Genomic DNA, 9,302 nt, shown 5'->3' on the forward strand with positions numbered 1-9,302 from the left:
ATTTAATGCTAAGCTTTATGATTCTGCTCATCTTACTTTGACTTTAAAAATTATAATGCTATAGTTGAATTCTGAATTACTGTCTCTGACTCGAAAAATATCAAATAAAATATTGTAATAATTCAAATTTCATGTGTGGACTATTTATGCAAATAAGTACATCTCAAGCATTATATCGTATATGCTGGACCTGTAAGAAGCTTTAGAACTACAGTGCTGGAAAGGACTTTAGAGGACATCAAATCCGAACCATTTAGTGTTTTTAATGAGGAAAGAAGACTTTTGAAAGAATGTCTCAGGGCCAGTGCAATGGCTCAGCTGTCTAATCCTCCAGCTGCAAGTGCCAGCATCCCATATGGACACCGGTTTGTATCCCGTATGCTCCATTTCTCATTCAGATCCCTGCTTATAGCCTGGGAAAGCAGTAGAGGATGGTCCAAAGTCTTGGCACCCTGCACCTGCAATGGAAAACCTGGAGGAGGTTCTTGACTTTAGTTTAGCTCAGCTCTAGCCATTGTGGATTTTTGGGAGAAAACCAGAAGATGGGAGATTTTTCTGTCTTTCCTTCTGCCTGTAAAAAAAAAAAAATTCACCTTTCAGGCCCACTGTGATAGCCTACTGGCTAAAGTTCTTGCACATGCTGGGATCCCATATGGGCGCTGGTTCTAATCCTGGCTGCCCCTCTTCCCACCCATTACCCTGCCTGTGGCCTGGGAAAGCAGTCTAGCACAGCCTGTACCTGCATGAGAGACCTAGAAGAGACTCCTGGCTCCTGGCTTAAGGTCAGCTCAACTCTGATCATTGTGGCTACTTAGAGAGTGAATCAACAGATGGAAGATCTTCCTCTGTCTCTCCTCCTCTCTCTGTATCTGACTTTCCAATAAAAATAAATAAATATTTTAAAAAGAAAAAAAAAAAGAAACAATTGAGGGCTAAACCAGACTGGAATGTAACTGAATTTTCCTGGCTAACATTTATTTACTGCTCTTCCCCAAAGCACATGCCATAAATTTTGAGTTAGGTATCTCAGTGTCTTTTAAATAGGTTGAACCAGATCTGAGATTAGTGGTTTCAAAAACACAACATTTAATCTTTATTCATGTGGTCATATATAGGGTCTAGTGAGCTTCCTATATATTGCAAATATTAATAAATGACATTTTTGAAGTTATCATCTTGTTCAAACTATGCTTTCTTCTGGAAGTGCATATCAGCTCTAATTTATAGAAAATGTACACTTCATTTTTTAGCATTCATGTCTCATGGGTCTATGTGAGTCCTGACATGGCCTTTTGTTCATTTTATAATACAAAATTTTATAATACTCTGAGCATCAGCATTTAGAAGTTGTATTGTTCTATTTGGTATCTCTTTTTTTTAATAAAGATTTATTTTTATTATTATTTTTTTTTTCTTGGAAAGGCGGATATACAGAGGGGAGAGACAGAGAGGAAGATCTTCCGTCTGATGATTCACTCCCCAAGTGAGCGCAACGGCTGATATTATGCCGATCCGAAGCCAGGAGCCTCTTCCTCCTGGGTCTCCCACGCGGGTGCAGGGTCCCAAAGCTTTGGGCTGTCCTCGACTGCTTTCCCGGGCCACAGGCAGGGAGCTGGAAGGGAAGCGGGGCTGCCGGGATAGAACCGGTGCCCATATGGGATCCCGGGTGTGCAAGGCGAGGACCTTAACCACTTGCGCCACCGCGCCGGGCCCGGTATCTCTTTTTTATTTACAATCATACCTCTTATTGAGCCCTTTCTGAAATTGAACACTTAACTAAAAATTATCTTTTCATGAAGCATATTAAATATTATTTCTCCTAAATACTTTCATCATTTTGTATTTGTTTCTTACAAAGAAACCATATCTGTTTTTAGATTTGTAATTAATTATTAAGAATATCACATAAATTAACTCCAAGTTGTGTACACTGGGATTTTTAAGAGAATACTCCATATTTTCTAACATGTATTACTCATGTGTTTACATGGTAAATAAAAACTACAACATAAGTGTTTGCCAACCGAGAGCGGGTTATATCCCTCTGTTTAAACTCCTGTCATGTGATACACTTTTTGTTGTCAATCCCAGTGAGAAAAGTCTCCATAAAATCTGATAATCATCAGGGACTACCCTTGCACCCTCATCCCTTGAGCTCCTCCCACCTTTTAAAGCTGATACTTGGCTAGCCACTGTGGCTACTGAGAGCAATCATTGTCCATCTCCCACTGAAAGCACCAACAGCTCCTCCTCTATGTCCCAGCAGCAGCATTTCCCTGCACTGCTGACACTCACAGCATACTGGAAAGTGATCTTACTGTTTAGTTAACAAAGGTTATGAGTGTAAGTCATTTTGATGTCATAATTATCTGAACAGATTATGAATATCAAGACAAACCCTGCCCAAGTGGAAAGTGCTCAAGGACTCAAATGACCTTAAGCAACAACTTGATAGTAAATGCTCACTATTTCACTGTTTATGTTTTCTGTGTTTGTTATGCACATGGCAAATAAAAACTATAACAGAAGTGTCTGCCAAACACATACATACTTGTACATATATATATATATATATATATATATAGCCTGTTACTATTTATATCCTTGAAACATTGCAAGATACAACAAAATCAGCCAGGAACATAAGTCAAGAATTGGAAGCATATGAAGAAGTAAAACGGGCAAAGTTAAGCTTCATTCAGTTTGTTGTCTGTGGCAACACTGCTTTCCCAGACCGTAAACAAAGAGCTAGATAGAACCTGGAGCATCTGGGACCCTGTGTCCACATGGGATGCCAGTGCCACAGTGTGGAAGATTAGCCCATTGGGCCATGGCACCAGTACCAAGTCTTTCTTCTTTTTTTTTTTTTTTACTAGAATTTAAAAAAAAAATAAAGACAATTTTTTAAAAATAGAGATTATTTTTATTGGAAAGGTAGATTTACAGAGAGAAGGAGATACAGAAAGATCTTCCATCCAGTGGTTCACTCCCTAAGTGAATGCAATGGCTGCAGCTGTGCCAGTCTGAAGCCAGGAGCCTCTTCTGGGTCTCGCATGTGGGTGCAGGGTCCAAGGCCTTGGGTTGTCCACAGCTGTTTTCCCATGCCACAAGGAGGGAGCTGGATGGGCCACCAGGATTAGAACCGGCACCCATATGAGATCTCGGCGCATGCAAGATAAGGATTTAGCCACTAGGTTACTGTGCCAGGCTCAGTTCTTTCTTTTTTAACGATGTATGTTATTTATTTGAATGGCACAGTTACAAGCTGAGAACGTTCAAGAGGCAAAGAGAGCAAGAGAGAATCTTCCATCTTTTGAATCACTTCCCCAAATGCCCACAGTTGCCCCGGGCTGGGCCAGTCTGAAGAGCTTTCTTTGAGTCTACTACAGGAGTGCAGGAATCCAAACACCTGCCATCCTCTGCCTTCCCAGGCACATTAGCAGGGAGCTATATCAGAAACAGAGCAGCCAGGACTCAGGATGGCATTCATATGGCTTGCTGTTGGCACAGACAGTGTTTTACCTGCTAAATGAAAACATTAGCCCCCTGTCAGTTATGTCTAAATATGTTTCCCTTTTTCCATTGTTGATAAAACCGCTGCCATCTGGGAACATACGAACTACAAGAAAGACCTTATTTTCAGTCTCTTTCAAAATTAGCTCTGGCTATCATGGTGTCTTGGCCAATGCCTAAAGATCAGGCATGCCATCTGCGGATTTTCTTAAAGTCATCTGGCATACATTCTCTGTCCCCTTTTCCTTCTACTACCACCTGCCTTGTGACTTGGAATGCTGACCAAAAGCCACCATTTTGGGTCATAAGATCAAGGACGGGCGAAGGCAATAGATGAAAAGGATTCTGGGCTCCTGAGGACACTGTGGAGAGACCTCACATCCCAGCTCTGAATTGCCTGCTTCTAGACTTCTATGGGACAGAGAAGAAGTACATTTCTGTTTCAAGTCACTGGGATCCTGTGTTTATTGTTGCCAAATCAGTCGTAAAGAAGACTTAAGGGCAGTTACTAACCTTGTTCTTTAGGACAGAATTGTTTGGAAGATATGAGTTATTTGTACCTGTGGAGTATTGACAGATCTATGACCTGAAATGGACAGATCTGTGACCTTGAAATTATGTAGATAACCTTTGTGACACATGCTCCATATGGGGTCCCAGCACAAGCAAGGTAAGGACTTCAGCCACTAAGCTATTGTGCTGGGCCATGAAGCTTTAGGGTTTTGTTGTTGTTTTAAATATTTATTTTTAATTTTTTAATTGTAAAGTCAGTTTTAAATATATTAGGAAGGAGACAGAGATCTTCCATTCACTGATTCATTCTCCAAGTGGCTGCAATGGCTAGAGCTAAGCAGATCAAAGCCAGCAGCCAGGATCTTCTTCTGCAGATGCAGGGTTCCAAGGCTTTGGACCATCCTCTATTGCTTTCTTAGTCCATAAACAGGAAGCTAGATAGGAAATGGAGCAGCCAGGACACAAACCAGCACTCATTTAGGATGCCGGTGCTTGCAAGGTAAGGATTTAGCAATTGAACCATCACATCAGGATTTAAAGATCTTTCTCTTCTCTCTACGCCTGCCTTTCTGATAAAAATGAATAATTTTTTTTTTAAAGTGCTACCTCTGATCTTGGATAACTGATCTCTAAAGGAGCTTCCAAAACTATGAATCTGTAAAATGTTACTAGTTACAAACAATTCCTGCAAATACCACTTAGCATAACATTTTATTTAATGACTGCCTAAAGTAAAGTACTCAAGTGGAAGGTGTAGTGCCCCAATGAGATGGATGGATACATTATCCTGGAAGTCAGGAGAAACCACCTGAAACTGTTAGTAATTGTATTCCAATCTACAGGCCTCTCCTGATCTACCTGACTTTTTTTCCCTGTCTACTTTGCATCCTGGATTATGCCAAAGCAAACAACCTCCTAAATGATCCTGGACTGTACCCTTTACATTGGAGAGGACAGCACATTGCAGTAGCTGTGAGGGCATGGTCAAGAGCGCGGAGTCAGCCTGTCTTGGATTAAATTCCAACCACAGCACTTACCTAACTTGTGACCTTGGAACAGTTTCTTAACCTGTTTATAACTCTGCTTTTTGGTAAATGTGGATCATAATGTCAAAATTTCAGGGAAGCTATGAGGATTAAGAGAGAGGAGAGAGATTTAAGCAATGCTTAGGATAATAGCTGATAGTCCATGAGTACTCAATCACAAAGCTATAGAGTTTCATCACTATTATTACACATTCTTTTTCATGTCACAATGTAGGTGGTGGATAATCAACAGACAAGGACTTTGTGAATTTAAGTTGTATTATTGGGTATGGGGGAATTGTGTGGAGTTGGGGACTTTTGCACTTCTGTAAGACAAAGTTTCATTTCCCTTAAAGAGATGCAAAAGGAGTTGGTGGCATGTTAAGCTGCTGCCTGCAATGCCTGCTTCTCATGAGCCCTGGCTACTCCACTTCCCATCCAGCTGCCTATTAATGTGCATGGGAAAGCAGCAGTACTTGGGTCCCTGCCACCCATATGGGATGGAGTTGCTTCAGCCTGGTCCAGCCCCAACCATTGAAGCCATCTGGGAAGTGAAGCAGTGGATGAAAGAACACTTTACATCTCTCTCTCTCTCTGTCTCTCTCTCTCTCTCTCTGTCTCTCTCTCTCTCTCTCTCTCACTTTGTTACTCTATCTCACAAATAAATAAATCTTTAAAACAATTGTGAGGGGGTATGAAGTAATAGCCTAGTGGCTAAAATCCTCACCTGGCATCTGCCAGCATCCTATATGGACACTGGTTCATGTTCCAGCTGCTCCACTTCCCATCCAGCTCCCTACCTGTGGCCTGGGAAAGCAGTCAAGGATGGCCCAAAGCCTTGTGACTCTGCAGCCATGTGGGACACCCAGAAGTTCCTGGCTCCTGACTTCGGATTGGCGCACCTCCAGCCATTGCAACCATTTGGGGAGTGAATCAGCAGATGGAAGATCTTTCTTTCTGTATCTCCTTCTCTTTGTAAATCTGCCTTTCTAATACAAATAAATAAATCTTTTTTTAAAAAGGTATGTAAATTATGACTAAATTTGTGTCAATAAATTTAAAAATATAACTGAAATATTGTCAGGGCATATATCTCACTGACATACACCCAAAAAGGCAATCTGAATAGTTCTGTAATCATAAAAAGTGAGGAATTTATATTAAAGTTCTTCCTTTAGCCTCACTGATTACTAGTTAATGATCTTGATGAGATATGTAATAATCTATTTCCCCAAGAGAAAAATGAAGATAGTAACATAATGACATAGGCAATATTTGAAGATTAAGTGAGCTAATGTGTGTGTAAAAGCCCTTTGTGCAGGGTCCAACAGTTGGCACATGCTCAATGCATGCTAGCCACTGTTGGTCAACTTTACAACTCCAGGTGTGTACCACTGAGTGCATCAGGTGTGTTCTTCAGGTATCATGCTCTGATAGGTAAATGGCTTGGTCTGTTTTTGTTCTGAAGAAAAAGTGTTTAGGGCAATGGCTGCGCCTGAAATTAAAAACAAAACAAAACAAAAACACACAAATCAAATCTGTCTTGTCCTTAAGTCAGATTTTTCTCTGCTATCCTTTTGCATACTTGACCTAATGTCAGTTTGGGAATTTTCCCATTGCTGTGGTTGCAACTCTGGCCTTGTGTACACAACTACTTATACAACTTCTGCCCTCGGTCCTGACCTGGGTGCTTGAAACAGGCTACTTAGCTGTGATTATATCTCAGGCTGACCATCAGTCTCTCCGTTTGCCTTCCATCTCCCTCCCTGGATGGATTTCCCAGGTGAAAGTCTTGCTTCCTCTTGGTTGCTCCCACCATCTCTGCAGCCTGCCATGCACAGGAGTGAGACACTTGCCCACCTCTCTGTCTTTTCAGAATGTATGGTCTCTTTCCATGCTTTCTCTGTAGCTCTGTCACCCTCCTCAAATCTGGTGGTGCAATCTTTCTTTGAAAGATTCCCTCTTCCTTGGTCAGAGGGCTCTTCCTTCCCAAATCTTAACCCTATCATCACAAAGGATATGGTCTAGACCCACTTTCTCTCCTTCTTGAATGCCCAATGTCATGGCTTCTTCTTGGTGCCATTGCTGACTTATACAAAGGGGCTGCCCACTGTGGGGCCCTCACTTCTTCTTTTTGAAGATTTATTTATTTTTATTGTAAAGGCAGATCTACAGAGAGAGGGAGAGACAAACATCTTTCATCCACTGATTCACTCCCCAAGTGGTCACAACAGTCAGAACTCAGCCAATCTGAAGCCAGGACCTAGGAGGTTCTTCTGGGTCACCCACGCAGGTGCAGGGTCCCAAGGCTTTGGGCTGTCTTCTGCTTTCCCAGTCCACAAGCTGGATGGGAAGCAGAGCAAATGGGATGTTGGTGCTTGCAATGGGAGGGTTACCTGAGCCTTTGAGCAGGCTCCCCTCACTCCTAATGAGTTTTGTTCCCCTGCTGTTTGTTGGGGTTTTCTTTGCTCTGTTCTTCAGAGTAAAACACACCTACTTCACCACACCTACTCTGTGCTGTGCTTCTTCCTCATCTGTCAGATTGTCAGAGTTCTTCCCTTCATTCCCACCTGTCCAATTCCTGTCCTTCCTTCAAGCATTATCAGTAAACTGCATTGACAATAAGAAAAATGGGAAAACCACAGCAATCCAAGAATAGGGATTCTTGTGGATCCACATGACTTAGGAGTTTTAGCGGCAGAAGTTTCCAGATTTTCACCTTGCTTGGCCATTTATTTATATGGCTTAACAACTCATACTTCATTTGCTGGGTTTTGTTTTCTTTTGTTTTTTCTCCCCTGGCTTCCTCAGCCTCTGTTCTATGTATTTATTTGACCTAATCATCTGCTTCCTCATAACTTGACTTGGTAATCACGGCTTGCTTCTGGCTTCATCTCTTTCTTCCTCATATCATTTCAATAACAAAATCATCTAAGACTGTAGGTCTGGGTGACATAAGGACAAGAGGCTTACTTAGCTCCCAGCTGTGCAAGTTGCAGGCCCAAATACCATGATGTCAGTTCTGGGAAGGCCCTCTAGATGCATCACATCATGAATGAATGCCATCGTGACAAGAGCCCACACCACACCTCAGGTGTGGTTTCTTTGGGGAACCCCTGAACTGGACCACTGTTTTCAAAACTCCAACTATCTGGAAAATCACAGAATCCGTGCTCTGACCGTGGAGTACATGTGTCAGAACTGGGCCCCCTCATTTGCTGAAGATGACATGCCCAGATGCACATGGGAGACATGACAGATCATTGAGGCCTGTAGAGGACATCTGGTACCATGCAGGGCAGAACAAATTGGGCAGCTCTCTTGGACAAGTATCTGACCAAGCAGAGACTTCAAGGTGAACTATGTCAGCCAATGGACCTTGAAAGGACTTCCTCAAAATTGGAGCAATGGGGCCCGGCACTGTGGCGCAGTGGTTAAGGTCCTCGCCTTGCACGCCCGGGATCCCATATGGGCGTCGGTTCTAATCCCGGTGGCCCTGCATCCCATCCAGCTCCCTGCTTGTGGCCCGGGAAGGCAGTCGAGGACGGCCCAAAGCTTTGGGACCCTGCACCCACGTGGGAGACCCAGAAGAGGCTCCTGGCTTCGGATCGGCATAGCATCGGCTGTTGCGCTCACTTGGGGAGTGAATCATCGGACGGAAGATCTTCCTCTCTGTCTCTCCCCTCTGTATATCTGCCTTTCCAGTAAAAATAAAATAAATTAAAAAAAAAATCGGAGCAATGAAACCAACAATATCTCAGAACTATCAAAGCAACTTAAGCAATAACTTCTGAATATGCAGAACACACATACATCAGGAACCCTAGGATGACATTGAGTGGCTGTCTCACAACCCCTGGTACTGTTGTAATTAGGTTTCTGGGAGCAGCCCTCTCCTCTTTTTCTCCCCTAACCCCTGATACAGCAAAAAAAAATTGGAAGCAATTGTCTCATCCACTTTGTCCCATACCTCAACCCGTTCCACTCTAATCAGCAGTCCATATGGGCATACATTCTTCTGAACTCTGTAAATATTATTAAAAATAGATTAATTTTTAAGAGATCCCTTACCAAAGGGAAAGCTCACATGGGTAAATAGGAAGTCAGACAATGGGGATGGATCTAGCCTGATTTTTTAATAAGAACTCACCCTTGGGGCTGTCACAGTGGCATACAGGTTAAACTCCTGCCTGTAGCACTGACATCCCATATGGGTACCCGTTCTAGTTTCTGCTTTTCAACTTCCAATCC

This window comes from Ochotona curzoniae, unplaced genomic scaffold (genome assembly GCF_017591425.1).
Source record: "Ochotona curzoniae isolate NIBS_2020 unplaced genomic scaffold, NIBS_Ocur_1.0 scaffold_4701, whole genome shotgun sequence".
Classification (NCBI taxonomy): Eukaryota; Metazoa; Chordata; class Mammalia; order Lagomorpha; family Ochotonidae; genus Ochotona; species Ochotona curzoniae.